General features: G+C 48.0%; 2 long non-coding RNA genes across 2 annotated transcripts in view; one reads left to right on the top strand and one right to left on the bottom strand.

Moving 5' to 3' along the window:
* Positions 1-19,948, bottom strand: part of LOC138569797 (uncharacterized) — a 108,438-nt gene extending 88,490 nt beyond the window's left edge. Inside the window, exons 1-2 of the long non-coding RNA XR_011303333.1 lie at positions 19,697-19,948; positions 19,036-19,186 (exon numbers count right to left, since the gene is read on the bottom strand). This is a non-coding gene — a long non-coding RNA (uncharacterized lncRNA). The remainder of the gene's footprint in view (positions 1-19,035; positions 19,187-19,696) is intronic.
* Positions 19,949-20,260: 312 nt separating this feature from the next.
* Positions 20,261-20,560, top strand: part of LOC138569795 (uncharacterized) — a 172,083-nt gene continuing 171,783 nt past the window's right edge. Inside the window, exon 1 of the long non-coding RNA XR_011303332.1 lies at positions 20,261-20,441. This is a non-coding gene — a long non-coding RNA (uncharacterized lncRNA). The remainder of the gene's footprint in view (positions 20,442-20,560) is intronic.

Genomic DNA, 20,560 nt, shown 5'->3' with positions numbered 1-20,560 from the left:
CCAGGGAAAATAACATTTAAAGGCTCACCAGAAAACCTTTTCAAACGAGGACTCCAGTCCCTAAGGACTGTTTCTTTTCTTTGCAAGAGATGCTGCCAGAAAAGGTGGCTGGGCTTACAAGCCCTTTTTGAAGCCTACCTAAGCACTTCCCTTGCAACACCCCCTGAAGCCAGGTAAGTGATTAAAAAGCATGAGCATACAATCCTGGGAGGAGGTGGTGTAATTAAGGAGGTGCATGTGCAGTGTGGGTTAGTTGGGTGAGGACAGGAGGTGGAGGAGGATGTCTGAGACACAAGAAGAAGCGAAAGTGAAAGTAGTCCAGAGGCTATTGGTGAGAGACGATCTGTGGAGTGTTCGGGTGTGGGAGTTAGGAGTAGGTGAAATAGAAATAGAGTAGAAAGTAGAAATAGTTGGGAGTGACAGTAGTAGCATGAAGTAGTTGGTAGTAGTGGTAGTAGGAGGGATAGCCAAGATGCTTCTTATGGGTATAAGAACCACTGCTGCTTTCTACATGATATATATTAATTATATGCATAAAGATAGCTGTTGAGCAGGTGAGCGGTGCTCTGTATGGACTCAGATGTTCAAGTCCTTGCTACAACACACTTCATTTTATATCCTTGAACAGCGAGTGTAGTTTTAGTTTCAAAGTAGGATGGAAGGCTGTGGGCAGAGGGTGGTGGGGTAGAGTGGGAGGGGTGGCAAAGGCAGGTGGGATAGGGTGGGGGCAGAGGGAGGTGGGTAGGGTGGGCGTGTTTTAGAGGGAGGTGGGGTAGGCTGTGAGGATGCTGGCAATGGGATGTGGGTTAGGGGTATGGGTGGGTGTATATTGGGGCAGAAGGAGGTGGGATAGCGTGGGGTACGGGTAGCAGGAAGTGGGATAGGGTAGATTTGGGTAGAGGGAAGTGGGATAGCATGGGAGGCGGCAGAGGGAGGCGGGGTAAGGTGAGCTCGGGCAGCAGGGGATGGGGCAGAGGGAGGTGGGGTAGGATGGGTGGAGGGGGAGGTGGGGTGGGGTGGGTGCAGAGGAAGGTGGGGTAGGGTGGGCAGGTGCAGGCAGAGCGAGGTGGGGGTAGGGTGGGTGGGTATTTGGATAGAGGGAGGTGGGGTAGGGGTCGAGGGAAGTGGGGTAGGGGTCGAGGGAAGTGGGGTAGGGTGGGCAGGGGTAGAGGAAAGTAGAATAGGGTGGATGGGGACAGGAGGTGGGGTAGAGTTGGTGAGTATTGGGGTAGAGGGAGGTGAGTGTAAAGGGTGGGTGGGTGTAGAGGGAGATGGGATAGGGTGGGTGGGGTAGGGTGGGTGAGGGAGTGTGGGGGTGGGAGAGGTAGGGTGAGGGTGGGTAGAGAGGGGTGAGGTAGAGTTAGAAAGGTGAAGTATGGTGTGTGAGTGGGATTAGAGAGGGGTAAGGTAGTGTTGCTGGTAGAAGGGATAGGGTATGTAATTTGTGTGGGCGGGCTCATTAGAAAATACTTAATGTGCTAAACTAACCAGCAATTAGATATAGAGCCTGTGGAAGTGAGCAAATCCCTCAAGTGCTCGCATCTAAAATATGATGTGCAGCATGGGCATTGTCCACAGTGTTCGTTAATAAGAGAATCCGAAAATGATATCCTGCAATGCAATAACCCACAACTACCCCTTCCTCGACCAATGCTCTAGATTACATTCTTAACATTTGGTGCCAAGAGATGATGTCATTGGGTCCCCAAGGTGACTGTCATACCCATCACCCACTATTGCAAACATGCCCTTACACCAGAATACTCATGTAACAACCCTACAAGTTTGTCACTTTTAGTGCTGCCCCAATGTTGCGGACTGAAAGGAACACAGCCCCTTTAAGTGGGAGGAACTGCAGCAGGAAGAGGGAGGTAGGAGCAGGTAGGAAGGGGAGGGGACAAGGGAAGGGAAGGAATAGAAAGGGAAGGGAAGATTAAAAGGAATAGACACAAGCCAGAGGTGTCCCGTGTCGTCTATGTGTGCACGTGTGAGTGGGCTCCAACAACTGGCAACAAAGCTCTAAAACCCAATCACAGGAGGAGATAAGCAGCCCATCGAAGGGGTGGCTGCAGACTGCGAGGAGGGCGGTGGCTGAGGGAGGAGGCCAGGACACGAGGGAGTCGGTGGCAAGAGGCGTTGCGCCTGTCGGCATACAACAGCAGACACGCGGCCCCACGAGGAGGTACAGCATTCCGGACGGAGACCAGAACAAAGAAAGCACTGCGAGGAAGACCGCAGCATCACCTGGAGTGAGGAAGGATGCGCCGGTGGAAACAAACAACGGCGCAGCAGCACGTGAGGCTACCGTGGTAAGGAGGACTGCCTGGGGGTGGCTAAGAACCGTAGCAGGGAAGCTGTAGCCGTTCAACACGTATCAAAACACCTCCCAGGTCCCCAGCACAAAACGAAGCCACGTAATATTCGCAATACGCAGCTGCAGTCTCGTGCGCATTCACGCCCACATGGGAAAGGAGTGGATGATTGTGTAAAGGCGCCAGCACACGCCCACAGCCACTACAGGCAGGCCACGCACCAGCAACCACACGCGGCCTTCCCTTGGGAAAAAAAAATAAAGAATAACAAAAGAGGGGAAGCCACACACCAACAACCACATGCAGCCTTCCCTTGAAAAAGAAAAGAAAAAAGGGCAAAGCCACACACCAGCAACCACACGTGACCCAAGAAAGAAACATACAGATAAAAGGAGCCAGATAGGCATGAAGACAGGAGGAGGACATGTGGGAGAAGGGAACACACCCTTGCTACACCCACCCCAGGCACAAGGAAACTACATACTCCAAGCACCATGTGAGAGGAAGCAGCTCTGGAGATAGATGCAAGCGCACACGCCACCACGAGGACAAGCCCTAAAAACCCGCCACATGTGGCACCGCAACCCATTCACACTGCAGCCACAACAAGACCAAGGCCAGAGATGGGAGGAATGGCTGGAGGAATTTGAGGACTTCATGAGAGCCATAGGAAACCAAGCAGCACCCAACAAGATGGACATTTTCATGAACCTCGTGGGAAAGGAGCTCAAAGGGATCATAAAAACCATCCTGGCACAAGAGAAAATAACATTTCAACACCTCGGTGCTGCCATCAATGGAAAGTTAGTTGTCCTCCCCAACAGGGATTACGAAAGATATACATTCAACCAGTAAACACAACTACTACACGAGACAATTGGCGAATTCATCCTCAGACTCAAAGGAAAATAACATACTGCGACTTTGCTAACTTCAATGATGACAAAGCCATCAGACTAAGAGTAATTGAAGGATGCATATCCTCACAGTTCAGCAAACATCTGCTGAAAAAACCCCTCCCGCTACAAGAAATAGCAGACCCCGCAAGGGTATATGAGAGAGTAGACTTGCAAGCAGCTGCCATCGAAAACCCAAAGAAGGCAGATACGGTTGCTGCCTTAGTAACCAGACCCCCCGCCACACGGACTCGCCAAGAAGCATGGAAAACCAACCTATGCGCCCCAACAGAGAGACAGTGCTACAGGTGTGGCTTCGAATTCCCCCACAAAGGCCAATGCCCAGCTATCGGGCAGATGTGCATGAGATGTGGACAAGAGAATCACTTTCAGGCCATGTGCTGAGAGAAAACACCAATGCTGCCTGCATATAGGCCACCACCATTGCCGACACCGATCAAGAGATATAACCCACTGAGAGCACCTATCCCTATACTGTACCGAAAGAGAGATTGAGACTTACCCAAAATAGGATCACAGCGACATACCCCACTCAGCCAGGATTCATAAGAGCAGTGTAAAATCTGAACCTTGTTCCACTCGGAAGGCAGTTTGACACGCCTGAATACTTCCCCTCCGTGCAGCCAAACCAGGCAGGGGAACACAGACATGGGTTAGAGTACACCATGCATGACCCCTATGAAAACCCTCTGGTGGTGGAAAAAGAACTCTCGGCAAGAGAATCCTATTATGAATATGACAGATACAGCAAAGAATACATCCGATTGATATACGACACCTCGGATGACAGTACTGTGCCAAAAGTTGCAGTACAGATAGGAGGGCTACACAATCAGTTCATTATAGATACAGGAGCCACCATTAACGGGATGAATGAAAGAGCCTATGACACCATCGCAAGTACATACCCCTTAAAACCTCTGCAAGATCGCATCTTCCAGTGGGGAGTGACCCCCCTCTCCAATCCAAGGGCAATATTCAGCTCTGACCTGATACACAGAGGATGACGGATATCCATCACCATCCATGTCATACACAGCCCTATGATGGGGGGAGATGTCTCCTCAGCTACCGGGCAGCCAAGGCCTTAGCGCTGATTGACATTCAATACGACCGGTCAGAAACCATACAGGGCCTGCCTCCAAACACCCAAGTTCTCTGTGCACTATCCCAACGTTTACTGGACATAGGCAAGCTCAAAGCAATTTTCCTGGAACTATTCAAGGGAGTGAGAAAACTGAAAGACACAGTTATAAAACTCCACATTGACTCAGAGGTGAGACCGGTGCTGCAGCACCACAGCTGAATAGGATTCCACCTACAAGCCCAAGTAACGCGCGAGCTGAAACTCCTCCTCGAGAATGACATTATCGAGAGGGTAGATGGTCCCACCCCGTGGGTGTCCCCACTGGTCTCAGTGCCCAAATCCGACGGCCGACTACACCTTTGTGTGGACATGCGAATCCCCAACACCGCAATCCAGAGGGAGAGGTGCCCGGGACCCAACATTGAAGATATTCTGATAAGATTCAACCAAGCCACCTGATTCTCTAAGCTAGACCTAAACTAGGATTACCACCAGCTGGTCATTGACTCTGCCTCGAGACCAATCACCATGTTCACAACGCACAAGGGACTGTTCCACTACAAGCGATATTTAGGGATATCGTCCGCAGCTGAGGTACTTCAAGAAACAACTCCGATGAGTTGAACTATAGCGACGATGTCCTTGTATTTGGAATTCCTCAGGAGTAGCATGACGCTGTGTTAAAGTCAGTGTGCAACATCCTCCATAATGCTGGCCTCACCCTCAATGGACCAAAGTGCACCATTAACAAACAAAGCCAACGTTTCTTTGGCCACATCTTCTCCCATCACGGGTCATGGCCGACTCAACAAGATAAATGCCATCGTCAGCCTGGAGGCCCCGAACGACGTTGAAGAGTTGCGCTCCTTCCTGCGAATGGCGGCATACTGCACCCGTTACCTCCACCATTATGCTGCACTCACAAACCTCCTCCGGAAACTCCTCAAAAAGGACTCCCCCTTTGGGTGGGAAGAGCACTTCCAGAAAGCATTCTGTACCATCAAGACAGAATTAGCCGACAACCGGCGGCTGGCATATTGTAACCCTAAATGGGACACTGAGATCACAGTCGATGCCAGTCCAGTGGGCCTGGGACCCGTACTTGCCCAAATAGACCCAAACAACCAAGGCTGCACAGAGATAGTAGCCTATGCCAGCAGGGCACTGTCTACCATCGAACAAGCATACTCTCAGGCCGAACGTGAAAGCCTAGCTGCGGTCTGGCCGTGCGAGAAATTCCATCACTTCATCATCGGCCGGACTTTTGTCCTCATCACAGACCATCAGGTGCTCCTCTCCCTTTTTGGGAAACCCAAAACCAAAATGCCCCCACTCATAGGACGATGGGGTATTCGGTTACAGGAGTACAATTATAACATTGTCCACAAACCAGAGAATCCAATCCGGCTGACTATTCATCACGACACCCAGAAGGAGCAGCAGAAGAAGCCATGGAGAAAGAGGCGGAAGCTTACAAAGCATATCTATCGCTCAACGCTCTACCCCCAGCCATTACAAGTGACCTCTTTGCAGATCAGAGCAGAGCAGACCCCACCATCCAGGCTGCAATACACTTGACGAACAACAACAAGTGGAGACACCTGTCGACGGAACACTTTGTGAATGGGCCGGTGGACAAAAGGGATCTCCAGAGCATAGCGAAAATCTAGAACAAACTCGCCACCACATACCAAGGCACACCACTGCGAGGCAACTGCCTAGTGGCCCTCAAGAGCTTGAGGAAAGTACATGGGGGTCGCTAACACAAAGAAGATACTACGAAACCAAGTGTGGTTCCCGTACATGGACACCACTGTAGAGGACACGCTAATGCATTGCACATAGTGCCAAATGACAGCGGCAAACAAACCCCCATGCCCGCTTCAAATGGTACACTTACCAGAAGGACCCTGGCAAAGGGTAGCAATGGACTTCTATTGCCCTCTAGAAGAAGGAGGCCACCTTCTAGTGACCATCGACGAGTACTCACGCTTTCCCCTCATAAAGCATGTACAGTCCACAACATTCCACCATTTGGTAGGAGTGATTGATGAGCTATTCAGCGAATGGGGGATCCCCAACACTGTAAAAACTGATAGCAGTCCGCCCTTCCAGGGCCAAGACTTCCTGAAGTTTGCGACACACCTAGGGTTCCGCCACCAAAGGATCACACCACTATGGCCACAAGCCAACGTCATGGTGGAATGGTGTGAAATGTGTTTATCATCTGGCTAGAGGACCATACATCTCTCCTCTCTTTTCATAAATGGCTTAATAGCTGTGATCTGAATATCAAATTCACTATCGAGTGGAGCAAAGAACAGGTACGTTTTTTGGATCTTATGATCAGAAAACAAGGCAACAACTTAGCCACCTCACTGTACAGAAAAGCCACGGATGAGAATACCCTATTGCACTACTCAAGCTTCCACCCAGAGAGTCTCAAATTTAATTTACCTTACAGCCAATTCTTGCGGATCCAACGTAACTGTACTGATAAGGAGGACTACAACGTACATGCCATACAACTCAAAGCAAGGTTGGACTCCCGGGGGTACCCAAAACGCTTGGTGAAAAACAACATGAAAAGAGCCGCGAATACAAACAGGGAATTTTCCCTACAAGGAAAGGACAAAAAACCGAATGAGAGATTGGTATGTGTTACTACATTCAACCCTATCAGTAATACAATCAGAAAAATAATCAACCAAAACTGGGACATTATCACGAAAACCAATGTTTGCATTCAAACGTAACTGTAATCTGCGACAAAAACTGGTTCATACTTATCGTGAGAAACCCCGAGATGCCACCATCATGAACCAATGGGGACTCCCCCCAATCATTGGCCATTATAAATGTGGCAACCGCAGTGTCTGTCCCCTCACTGAGACCAAACACACCTTCCAATACGGGGATAAGACGTGGGTGATGAAAAATCACACCAACTGCTGCACAAAGAATGCAATCTATGTGATATCATGTCAATGCGACCGACTATATGTAGGGAAACCTGTCAAAGCAGTGAAGGTCAGCATTGGAGAACATCGTTCATGTATTAGAAATCACACTCCCAACAAGCCTTTGGTCGATCATTTCAAAAGGCACAATCATAAAGATACAGAAATGAAGTGGTTTGTTTTACAAACTCTGAACTTGAAAACAAGAGGCGGCGATATGGCAATGGCTTTGCACCGTCTCGAACAGAAATGGATTTATTCCTTAGATACAGTACATCACGGGTTAAATATCTCAGTAGAATGGAATGTACTTAATAGTAATTAATTAATTTTCTGTGATTTAGAACTATCTTGCCCACAATACTTTGCACATGTAAGTCTACACTTGAATATGTACGAAACTATTCGTAGTAGCATTGTGGACTACAAAGCCCACAACGGAAGGAATGAGAGCGCGCCACCTACCATCGTGAGGCGACGCGAAAACATGCATGAGACGCTCTAGGTGCGGCTTTTTTGGACTATCAAGCCTATAATTCCCTAATCAAGTAAGCATGCCCAGTTCCTGTGTTTCAAATTGAGATACACTCTGAGTTAGCTGATTAGTCTATTTTTATTCACAATTAGGTTTCCACCTTTCCCTCTACATTTCAAATTATCTGAAGTAGCACTGTGGACTGCAAAGCCCACAATCCTGAGCGGCTGCCAGTGGATGATTAAGCGCATGTGCGTTGAGCTTCCACTCAACTTTGGCTGACGGAAGGTGCCATACCAGTCCCAGTTTGACGTGCTGCGCAATATTTATCTACGGCTTTAGCAAGGTAAGGAAACATCCACATTGACAGAAAGCGACTCTGTAGTGCACCATGTTTCAAAGGCACAATGACCATAGAGAAAATCAACACGCCATACTGTGTTTGTTTATTTAGGCAGCCAAACGGCCCAGTGGAGATTATTTCGGTCCACAGCCATAAACTTCGCTGAACCCCACCACTGACTTTTCTTTCCAGTGCGTTACAATCGTGATGAACCACACGGTTGTTACAGGTAAGCGTTTTTAATTTTTATTTTAAATGCCAATGTGCTAATGTACTCCATACGGTTTAGTACGGATGGGTTGCTGCACTACCGAGTTACAGCAGTTAATGCATGTTATACATGCTTTGTTTTCTCCTCTGCAGGCGTTTTCAAATATGCGGCTGCTTGCATGAATTAAGTCGCCCTGTTATTTAACTGGGCCACAAGAGATAAATAAGGAAAAAGTTTTCTTCTCTATAAAAAAAAAGTGAGTACCAACCCGCTATTGTAGAATCACCTTATTGGGTCCCCACTGTATAGGTAGTCCTTTTTTTAAAAAATACACATGTCCTTTTCCACTATAGGACATACATCACGTGAAGCGCCACTTCTGGGAGCACTCACGACGGTATCTACTCCACCTTATCAGTTCGCCAGCCCCTGAAAGTTTCAGAGGAGGTGAGCATGTGCTATACAGTAAATTAAGAAAACTGTATTTGAACATTAAGAAAATTGATTTTTTGAGTAAATACAGAGATGACAACGCCATTCATTTTTTCATTTGTAGATGTAAGGCTCCCTTGCCACACACACCCTCCACCTTTGGTTTTTTACCAAGAGGCAACGCAGAATTGCCGATTGCCCTCCTGTCCTGAAGAAGGTTGAATATTAAGTCACGACACGAGGGGAATGTTCCATCCTCGTTAAGAGAACTCAACCGAAACATGTTGACAATGGTTTTCTAAACCCCCTGAATACCAACAGTGGGGCACATTGTAAAATAACTGAGTGCTTAATTCAACAACTGTTTGACCTATTACTGTGATTTAAATAGAACATCACTCTTTTCTAATTTTCTGTAAACATGATGACTGTATGAATGAGTTGTGAATGATTGGTTTGGGAAGGGATGTATTGCAGTTGGTTTGTGGAGCTGACTAATCAATACAAACATTGTAAATATACTTTTTATATGACATATGCATTTGTATAATAAACAGAAAGCTATTATGATATGAATAATAGTTATTTGTCATCTCTGCTCTAGTCAGCCTGCAAACCAGACAACTGTGTTTCGAACCCCAAAGTCGGCTTTAATTCATAAATTAAAATAAGACATTCAATGTTTCTCATTTTAGCTGGGGGGGGGGGACTGAGTCCACCCTCTGAAAAAAGTGGGTGGACTCAGTCCCCCCGTGTGTACCCTCGACTTGAGCCCTGGTTGTAGAACCTGAGCGTCTATCCTGGGCTACAGCCAAGAGACCCCGGGGCTATAGCCCCCTCTACCACCTCCTAGCAACGCCTCTGCGTGGAGCACACCTATTGATTTAAAAAGAAACAAGTGTACACACGTCTTTCATCAATTTGTTTTAATCTGCTGGCTGTGCTTGCGCTGCCAACAGACTCAAACATGTCAATGAAGTAAGTGTGTGGCACTCGTTTCTTTTTAATGAAATTTTATAATTGTGGTGCAGCAGTGTCAATGGACAGTTAATCATTACATTTCAAAAGCTCAGTGTGACTTGCAGCAGCTAGGCCAGTGCGGTCACTGAGCCGTGCTGCTTTGCCAGGCATGATCTCGGTAGGGCAGCACCAGGCCTGCTCCATAAATTCTAAGCTGGCTGTTTCTGCACAATGCCTTTGTCCTCCTCCGCCCTGCCTTCAAAACAAAACAAGAACAAGCAGTGGTAAAGTCAACAGTTTTGGCTTATGTATGGGTCTTAGGGTTAGGCATGTGATGTACTTGAACCATGTTACAGCTACTACCATCAATGTGTAGCTATTACCACTACGTCAGTGCATGGTAAGTGTCATTCCCATGCCTACACAAACGCCCAAACAGTTGACATTGCCAATGCTTGGTAAAGACAGCTCCCAACAGTAAAACATCCGCCACTGGTTCTATCAGTGACATTTGTTTTTCATTCATTGCAGTTTTAAAAATCCCAATTGGCAGCCTGCACATTACTTACATGTGATTTATATTTCATTTGTGTCACCGTGATTTTAATAACACATTTTTAAAAAAGCCTGAAATGGACTGTAGTATAGTTTGGTGTCTTATTGAATTTCTCACAACGCAGCAGGGGAGGGGCTTTGTTGTAGACAAAAGGAACTCTGTAATCCACCCAGAAAGAATCTATCAGCATGATTGTATTGAACGTACGGATTCGACAGCTCAGTGTTCGCTTCTTGCATCTGTAATGCACAATGGTCCTCATTTCGACTATGCCGGTATCCTAGCGTTAGAGCCGTCAGGATACTGGCATCTGGCACTTACCTTTACGCGCACCCGGTCTGGCGGCACTGCCCCCGGATTACGGGTGCCGGTGGTGTTGTATAGCCACCCGTGCCTCGGGTGGCTCACATGCATACATGCGCACACGCACACACTCAGAGAGACACGGGACGCAATGCTGCCTGCTACGCGTCCCGGCGGCAACTACCCGCACGAGCGCGGTTTATTAACATACGCATGCACGGGTCCCAAACGAGGCTCGCGCATGCGCTACAACTGACTGGGACGTCACATCCCTTATTTTTTCCATCAACAAAACAGTTCACCAACATGGTGCTCTAACAACGCAAAATCAGTAAAATACAAACTGGATACTTCCATCACTGTGCACCACCCTGGGAGACCTCTGCTCAGTCCCCTGAGTCCAGGACATAATCCTTGAGGTGAGCCGGCAGTCTCTGGTCTCTCCGCACGGGGTACCTCGAGGTTACTGTTACTGACGTCTGCGGGGGCGATGTCCCTGGTGGGATCCTCGACTGGAGCCTCGGGGATAGTGTCCTGGTGTGGCCTTTCCTCTAGACCTGTGGCCCCCGGTGATGTGTCCACTTTTTTGAAGAAAGACCTATTGCGGGTGACAGTGCCGCGGTCACAGGCTGCTGTCACCATAGTTCCTTTCACGTGGGTGACCTTCCACGGACGAGGCTCGTATGGTAGGGACAGTTTGCCCTCGGGGTGTCGGTTCCGAACCAACACCGAGTCCCCGACACACACCTCGGTGTCGTGCAGTCCTCGTCTCTCGCTCTCCTTCTGATTGCGTAAGGCGCGCTCCTCTCGAACTTTGTCATTGTCTATGACACCTGGTCTCCTGCCCTCCACTTCTGGTATCATTCCCCGAGGGCAACGCCCGAACAGCGCCTCTGCAGGGGCAACCCCTGTCGATTGGTGAGGCGTGGTACGGTATTCTCACAGAAACTCCACAAGCTTTTTTAGAAGGTCTTCACCCCCACTGGCGGAAATCCTCAGTACCTTATTCAAGGTACGCATCATTCTTTCAGCCTCTCCGTTCGCTCGAGGCCACAACGGGGATAACTTGCGGTGACGGATCCCCCTCTGTTGGAGATACTGGGCAAACTGGCTGCCGGTAGATGGCGGTCCGTTGTCCGAGCAAAGTATCTCTGGGAATCCATGCATCGCAAACATTTTGTCTAGGGCCCTCGTGGTGAACTCTGTCGCTGTGGACTCCACTACCTCCACCTCCGGATACCTCGACCACTGATCCACCTCCACCAGAAGATACATGCCTCGACCAGTCGAGCCAAAGTCCACGTGGACGGTTCCCCATGGCTTCTCACTCCGTTCCATAGAACTGATGGGTGGGGCCTTGTCTCCTGGGTTGGCTGCCTGACACGACAAGCACTTTCTCACGAAGCTCTCCACCATCCCCTCCAAATCAGGAAACCAGACCTTGGGCCGAAGTCTCGCCTTGGTCTTGACGACCCCTTGATGCCCGATATGCACCAGCTCTAACACGTGCCCCCTTAACGCCTGCGGGATCACGATCTGCCTCCCTCTTAGGATCAAACCATCATCTGAGACCGACAGTTTGTCCCGCACCTTCCAGAGTGCCTGCAGGTCCTTTTGGGCATCCTACTGTCGCCTTGAATTGTTACGCAGCACCTCTCTCCAGTCGCCACTCCTCACGGCCGCCTTGATTATGCCGAACACCTCATCCTTGGATGACTCCGTCGCTATAGCCAGTCTCGATAGCGCCACCGGTAGCGCTCCATCCACCACGTGACAGAGTAAACCTTGGCAGTCGGACACGCCACTGTCCTTGTCCGTATTCTCCGTGTTGGGGTGTCGTGAGAGATAGTCCGTCGGGTTGTTGGTTCCCGGTCTGTATATTAGTCGAACCCCATACTCCATTAGGGCTAACATCCACCTCTCGATCTTGGGCGGCGGCTTTGAAGACACCCCCGCCAATATGGGCAGCAGCGGCTTGTGGTCCGTCACCACCACAACAGGCTTGCCCAGGATTGGGTGACAGCCCCACAGAATTGCTAGCGCCTCCCTTTCAATTTGCGAATATCGGTGTTGGAGAGAGCCTTACTCGCGTACGCGATGGGACGCATGTCCCCCCTTTCATCAGGCTGCAATAGTACTGCCCCAACACCCACGGGACTGGCATCCACAACAATTTCCGATTCCACGGAAGGGTTAAAGTACGCCATGGTGTCCCCATCGGACAGAGCATTCTTGAGGGCCTGAAATGCCTCCTGTTCCTTGCTTTCCCATCTCCACACAGCGTCGTTCCTGGTCAGCGCCCTGGGGGGTTTAGACAAGGACGCCAAACCCTTGATGAAGCGCCCACAGTAATTCACCATCCCCAAGAAGCTCCTTCCGTGGGGGATGATGGTGCCACGGCTTCTCGAATGTCTTTGATCTTGGCTGGATCCGGTGACACTCCAGCGGCGTGAAAAATAAATACAAAGAACCCTATCCGGTCTTTAAAGAATTCACACTTTCGACGGTCTAGGGTAAGTCCCAGATCACTCAACCTTTTCAGCGTGCTCTCGAGCCTCTTCATGTGTTCGGCTTCCGAGTCGGCGAACACCAAAATGTCGTCACTCATATTCAAGACGCCTTTGAGGCCCGCCAGCGCCCCCCTAATAGTGTTCTGGAAGACTTTGGCGGCCGATGAAATGCCGAAGCTCAGGCGCTTGAATTGATAAAGGCCTTCGTGTGTGATGAAGGTCGTGATGAATCTAGAGTCTGGGTGGAGCTCAAGCTGGTGATAGCCCGCCCGTAGATGGCACGTGGTGGCCATGAGCCGCAGTCGAGCGCAAAACTGATTCAGTGACTCCTCCTCCCGCTGTTTTTCACCACAGAAGAGAAACCTCTCGTAGTCGACATTAGAGAGTGGTATAAAGTGATTTTCCAGAGCAGTTTTGACGGCATCATAGGTCACTACCTGCAGGTTCAGGGATTTATATATGCGTATGACATCCAGGCCTGCGGAGTACAAAAGAGTGGCCCTCTTCGCATCGTCATTGGTTTTCCCAGTAGCTGTAAAGTACATATCAAGTTTTTTATCCATAGCAACCATCTTGGGCCCAACTTCGAAGGGGGACCGGACACATCAAACTCCTGCATGGGTAACAACGACCCCTGTTGTGCTTTCACCACCACAGTTGCAGCTTCCGCCTCTCCGTCACTTTCCGCCTGTCTACAGGTCGCACCGGCACCTCCTTATGGCTCAGAGGCCGCAAACCTGACTTGGGTGGGCAGCGCACGTACCTCCCGTTACTGTACGGTGAAATTCAGCATGCCATTGCTCCCCTCCAGCTTTGTGTGTCTTCCTTGTTGCTAGCTGTGCTGTCCAGCCACCTTTTGTTCGGTAGCTCTGCGATGTTGGCTGTCCTCTGGGTTGTAGAGGACTGCCAGAGTTCCAAAAATTCTGTGAATGTGGTATGAGCAGCGCACAAGCACCTTTTCAGGCCGCTACTGCTGCATACCAGACGCTAGGGCACCATGGATTTGTTCCCGCCTGGTCCGTGACTCACCACCGTGCAGCGTCGCCGACGTAAAACACGCCGTGTTCATGAAGCGAACGTTGCGATGGGATCCCACCTTCGTCGCCAGTTGTTGTATAGCCACCCGTGCCTCGGGTGGCTCACATGCATACATGCGCACACACACACACTCAGAGAGACACGGGACGCGATGCTGCCTGCTACGCGTCCCGGCGGCAACTGCCCGCACGAGCGCGGTTTATTAACCTGCGCATGCGCGGGTCCCAAACGAGGCTCGCGCATGCGCTACAACTGACTGGGACGTCACAGGTGGTACGGTGTAAATCCCCATTCATGGGATTCTCGGTCATTACTGCCACTGGCAAAGGTGGTAATGTGGGCTTTTTTGGCCGGTGGAGCACCTGACTTGCTGGAGCTAACCCAGGTGCCCCACCAGCAATCTCAGACCACAGAGCAAATGAATGTTTAAGGTCGATACAAAAATGGAAAGGGGGGTGTTGGAGGAGGAGTGCGACATCCACAGTACTATTTGTTGCACCGAGTTGTTGACCGTAGTATAGAACACATATAAACTCTGCATTTCACATTAAGCGAAGAATTTTTTAAAAAATGCATGAAAGGCCCTTGAAGACCCTTTCGGATCAACTCGTATGTCATACTCACCAATCTTGGTTTAAAACAATTTTGCAGAAACAGTACTTTCACTGTGATGCCCTAAAATGCAAATGCATAGAAATAAGAAAACATTTGAGTATATGCAGGGAGCACAGGGTGGAAAATGGGAACTTCTGCAATGCACACTGAAAGAGGGCTTCTAAATGCAGCCCAAAAGAGAAGACGGGCACTTCCGCGGGAGCACGAAAAAGACACACAGACCAGTGAGAGGGGATTTATACCTGAACGAAGATGAGGGAAGAACGAGTGGACATGCTGCTGGCTGCCTGTGAAGTGGTTTGCAGGAACATGCCAGCCCTTTCAGTGCTGAACGGTTACATGATGACACAGCAGTGACAGCCAGCCGTGATATTTACTGCTGCTGAAGGAACAGCTCCAAGGGAAGGGAGCCAGTCACAAGTGTGAAAAGGGTGACACACAGGGGCAAACAAGGCGGCGCAGAAGTGTGGGAGGGACAGGGGCCTCTGCTGCCTCAGGCAAACCGGTAGGGAAGAAAGGAGAGCAGAAGGTCCTGCTGAGAAAAGGAAGACAGCAGGGGCGAGGGTTGTCAGAGAGAGAGAGGACTGAGCAAAGACATAATGCGGACCTATGAAATAACTAGCCTTTCCTTTCAAAGATCGGGTTCACTCACCAATACCCATAGGATGTGGTGAAAGAAATTGGCTCCCATGTGGGGAAAAGGCACATACTCTACAACCAATCACATCATACTCACATCACTAACACACTACACATCAGGTAGCACTAGACCAACACCCATAAGCAAGCACATGGACATTTTCATAGACATTTTGGAATAAAAAGTATCTTTAACAGTAAGCTGTTTATTTTTAATACTAATTCAATAAAAAAATATATTACATAACTTAAAAGCACTAGTATACATTTTTTTTCAAGCAAAAAACAAATAAATAACTTTTTAGAAACATTTACATATATAGCGCCCGCCATTTTGGAAGTAAAAGTGGCTACCAAATTCAACGCACAATACAAATGCAGGCAAAGAATGCAAAAGGGGTGTGGTTTTGAGTGGAAATGGGTGGAAAATTAGATTGGTTTGACTTAGAAATGGATGTTAAATGGGTGGAAACATAGCCAAAAAACATGTATCCATCCTAGTATGACATCTCTATTGAAAAGCATAATAGACCCTCATTCAAAGCCTCTATTTGAAGCTCTTATGTTAAAGCTTATATTTTAATGACAATAATTTCTGCTTAAAGGTAGCGCTTTCAGCGCCACCTAATAGCCAAAACTAAAAATACAGATGGGGAAAAGCAATCCTGTAATTACAAAGCCCAACATTTCTAGCTTTGCCTTGCATTTAGCATGCTTGAACAGCATCAATACTTCACTCAGCTCTGAAAGGCCTGGTGTAGACATAGGGCCTCATTACACGGTAGGCGGTAACCATGGCGCTATTAGCGCCATGGTTGCCGCCGGTATTTTACCGTGCCCGCATTGGTGGATGGCGGAATTACCGCCCTACTCAAAGGTGAGCGGGGGCGGAAATTCCCCATTCACCAAGGCACTTCCCCATTCCCATTTTTGCCCCCATAGGGTTTAATTGGAATGGGGAAGGCACTAATTACGGTACCGTAAATTGCAGTACCGTAATTAGCACCAAGGTCCCTTTGCGGCCCCGTTCCTTGACGGCTGGTAAAACCAGCCGTTAAGGTTGGGTCCCGCAAAGGGACCTCGTAGTAAGGCGGTAAGGATTTACCGGTACCGGTGCCCTTACCGGTACCGGTAAACCCTTACCACCTACCGTGTAATGAGTCCCAAAGTGAACTCCCTACCATCTTTGCCACAAGCAAACCAGAGGACTCCAGCAGTGCTGCCCACAGAGTTGTGTTCTCTGGCAAAGTTAGAGATAACACACACAGTCACGAGGAGTAAAAAGAATGGATCAACCGCTCTGAAACACAAGAAAAGCACATGATTTGGAATGCAACTCTCGATTGGCCGAATTAATGTAAAACCCCTGCACATTAATTGAAATGGCGGAAGGGCACTTAAATGAATACATTCTGCCTTTCCCGGATTATCCAACCAGTTTTGCCAGTTGCCATGCCAGCCAGATATTCTGGTTATAAGCTCCCCTTCTTTCTCTACCTTCTGTGTAGCAATGGTTTTGCACATAAGGCACCAACACCTGAAAGATAGGTAGTCTAAGACAATCTGTTCAACACATAAGATATGACATATATGCACCAATTAAAGGAGGGAAAGGGCCCCCTTAGTTATTTAGCAAAGGGGGAAGGAGCATCACTTTTCCTGCATAAAGATGTTTACAGTTTTCAGTTACCGGTTGTACATTGTAAATGATATTCTATGTAGTGTCAGTATGGTTGGGGATTCAACACTTTTGACTTTAGAGTAATGCACATGGGCTGCATTGTATTTAATGGAAGCCCGCGGGACAAGGGCACAGGTGAGTTGAGCTCCCGTAGGCGCTCAGAGTATTTTTTCTGGACCATTACTTGTTTCCTGGCCATGCCCCCAGAGCACAAAAGGACCCGAGAGCACCTAAAGGGTGAAGCCCGCGGGGCAAGGGCATGGGGTATTGAGCTCCCGTAGGGGGTGTTAAGTGACTGGAGGGGGTGCTTGCTGTATCCCGCTGCAACCCCCTGTCCTGCCTGCCTACCAAAAGGAGTAGGGCCGCTAGACCGCTGAACTGTACCAGGCCAAGGTGAGCAGGGGGTAGGGCCAATTCGAGCTGTTTTCGTTGTCCCTACATTCCGATATGGCTTTATTCCCCCTTGTTACAGATCTCTTGCTGTGCCTTTACCCCTTATCGGTCCCAGTATGGCAGCAGAAACAGCCAACAAGGAAGCTGTTATAACTCTGTTTCCACCAGTTTGAAGCCCTCCTGTGCCTGATTTACTCAAGAGGAGCATTTTAATGGTTAAGCGATGTTTGCTGGATCAGCTGCCTTTAGACTTCTTAGTTTCCAATATTGGGGGCACTAAGACTAGGACCCACAGTCCCGTTATGATCACGGGAGATGCATATAAATTGATAGAGGAGATCAACTACTTTCTGGGAAGTGCTCCGATGATCACGAGGGGCAACATAAGAAACACAATTGATCATATTATAGAGGGCAGCTCTGATATGCATGACAACTGGAAAGACCATACAATGGTGATATCGAGTGAAGGGGATCGTTGCTTAGCCCCTCCTGGAGCTATCCCTGTGATAGGCTCTGTGCTTTCTCTGAACCTGACTCCCCTTCCGTTGTTACATCTTTTCCCCAGACGGGTCATTCATAAAATAAGCCCTGCGTGAACTGCATCATCAACCTTGCCAGCGATGTATCTAGGATATATCCAATCCCCAATCGAAAGGGTACTAAACCTTTGTCTCCCCAAATGCAATAGCCAGTTTCCCTGCAGTACGGCCACAGGGGAGGAGGTCCTTGCTGCCCAGGTCTAGATCTTTAAAGAGATAACAACGTATGGGTGGGTATGGGAGGCACTAACTTGTAACAATGGTCAGAAATGATACCTAGTGTCAAAAAATAAGTTAAGCATCAAGTAGAGTGATTTCAGGTGCAATAGGGGAAACGTGAGGGTGAGGTAAGTGGTGCACACCTAATGATTTAGAACAAGAACCTTAAACTGGTTTCAATCAATCCAGCATATGCTGGTTCAGAAGTTTTTTAGGTGCAGGGGAGGAGAAAGGTAATGGATACTCAAGTATGGAGAATGCGACTCAACCGAGAAGTTATCGGTAAGTAGCCATTATAGTAAGAACATACCATCGCGAGTACTTAGTTCTGCACAATCCCATGGTCTCGTGATCCCTAGATACAAGCTCCAAACTGCTGGCGGTGCCAGCTTCCCAGTCCTGGCAGATAAACTTTGGAACACCCTACCACTCTCCATCAGAATTCTACCTTCATTCAGCCTATTCAAACACAAAGCTAAGCTCTGGCTAGCTACCTCACACTAACAACCACCCTCTTGGCTGTGCGGCCCTGCTGGGACTCTGTTCTGCTTTTCTCCCGCACTCTGCTGTTTTGTCGCTGTCTTGATTCTTGTAACGTCAACTGTAAACTTTGTTACATCTGTTAGGACTATTGTGAATGTATATCATTGCTGTAACTTTCTGCTAAGATATGCGCCTGGTTGCCCTCGGGCCTTGTTTGCGCTATACAAATAAAATAAATACAAATACAAACACTATATATGTAAAATCTTAATACACCTATGAGAGGTAACATATATAAGGCACTTAGAAATCTGGAAAGGGTACCCTAAATTTTGCGGTAAATAGGCAACATAACTCACTGTTGAACGGTGAAATCTTCTACGACTAAATACGTGACGAACTTCGGATCGTGAAGACTAAGCTTCAGAATCAGCTGCCATTAAGGGTAAACTGGTCCTGCCGGGTAAGAATCTTGTTATCTTCTGTAGAGATCATGCCATCGTGGAATATCTGAAAGAGGCATGTCAATTATAAATGGAACCCCTTCTAGTCCTACTCTTATCAATATCCCCTGTAGTAGATATTCAGGTAAAAAGGTGTTCTAATAGTAATAAACAGCTCATAATTTGGGCACTATTCCAAGGAGTTCATTGTCAATGTTGTTCGTAAAATTAAACATAGTTATATATGTCCCCAGGTATTTTATGATTGTTAATATAAAGAAGTTTTGCTAATACTCATAATGGCAAAAAGATATTATGTGGCGCTAAATTCCTCCTCATGAAGCTCCTGACCATAAGAAATAGTGCTTTTCTTCTGTTTGTTTACAATATGTCTGTGTCACGTGTTGTCTTAACACGGTGCTCGTGCCCTAAAACTGGGCGCAAATCTAATAGTAGTAAGCAAATAAATAAGCGTATTCAATATGGTGTAAATACGGTGTACTCAGCGTGTCATGAAATGACAAAACTGGGCATACATAGACCTATGGTACATTATAAATATCTACGGGAAAAGTACCTCGTATTGATGAACTGTGGGAATACAGCAACGGTCCCTGAACGGGTCGCCTTTGAAACGTAGATGCGAAGTGCACACGTGTATTCAGTGTTTGCTGTGATTAAGTTCAAGGAGTGAGCTGTATAATACAAAAGGACTTATGCTAATGTTACAATGTATGGATATGAATCAGCTCATGTATATGGGCTGAAACGCTAGCGAACAAGAGCTGCTTGCGGTACGGGGTCGCCTGTAGGATCACTACGCAATTGTTACCAGGGAGACGGTCAAAGCTAAAAATGCAGGGCGCCATGTTTGTAAAGTCATGTAAATGTTTGATGGAAATGGAGGAGGGCAGTGCGCCTATAGTGAAACACAGGCCTCCATCTTGGAGCGATTCAAAGTATAGTGAAAAAGATGGGGGTATGGTAAAAAGTCAATATAATGTTATACAAAAGGAAAAAGTTCAAATGTTAATTCTAGAAGGATGAATGACAAAAAAAGGGGGAAGGAGACTGTGAATAATGTTAATATGAAGTCCGAGTAGCGATGTCGGTAACATTGTTAATAGTCCTATATGGTCTTTACAATTCAGACATTTAAACGGGCCAAGCAATCATATGCATTAACTATGGATTGACATGATGGTCTTAGAGATAGGGGAAACGTCTTAAGGCCACTTGAGACAAGAGACCATATACACAGCGAAGGATCGGGCTGTGCATTACACAGGTGGTCGGCTCCAGTCCTTCTTTGTGTCTCTTGGGTAAGCGCTTCACTATTCTTTCGGTATACCACATGCATATATAACCATGCCCGCCTCGAATGCGGGTTAGATCTAGCTAAGTCCGAAGACACTGGATATGCGAATTTGCGAGCACTGAA

Source organism: Ambystoma mexicanum, chromosome 2q, assembly GCF_040938575.1.
Source record: "Ambystoma mexicanum isolate Mex_15411 chromosome 2q, UKY_AmexF1_1, whole genome shotgun sequence".
Lineage (NCBI taxonomy): Eukaryota > Metazoa > Chordata > Amphibia > Caudata > Ambystomatidae > Ambystoma > Ambystoma mexicanum.
This window is presented reverse-complemented; position numbering and strand designations above follow the sequence as displayed.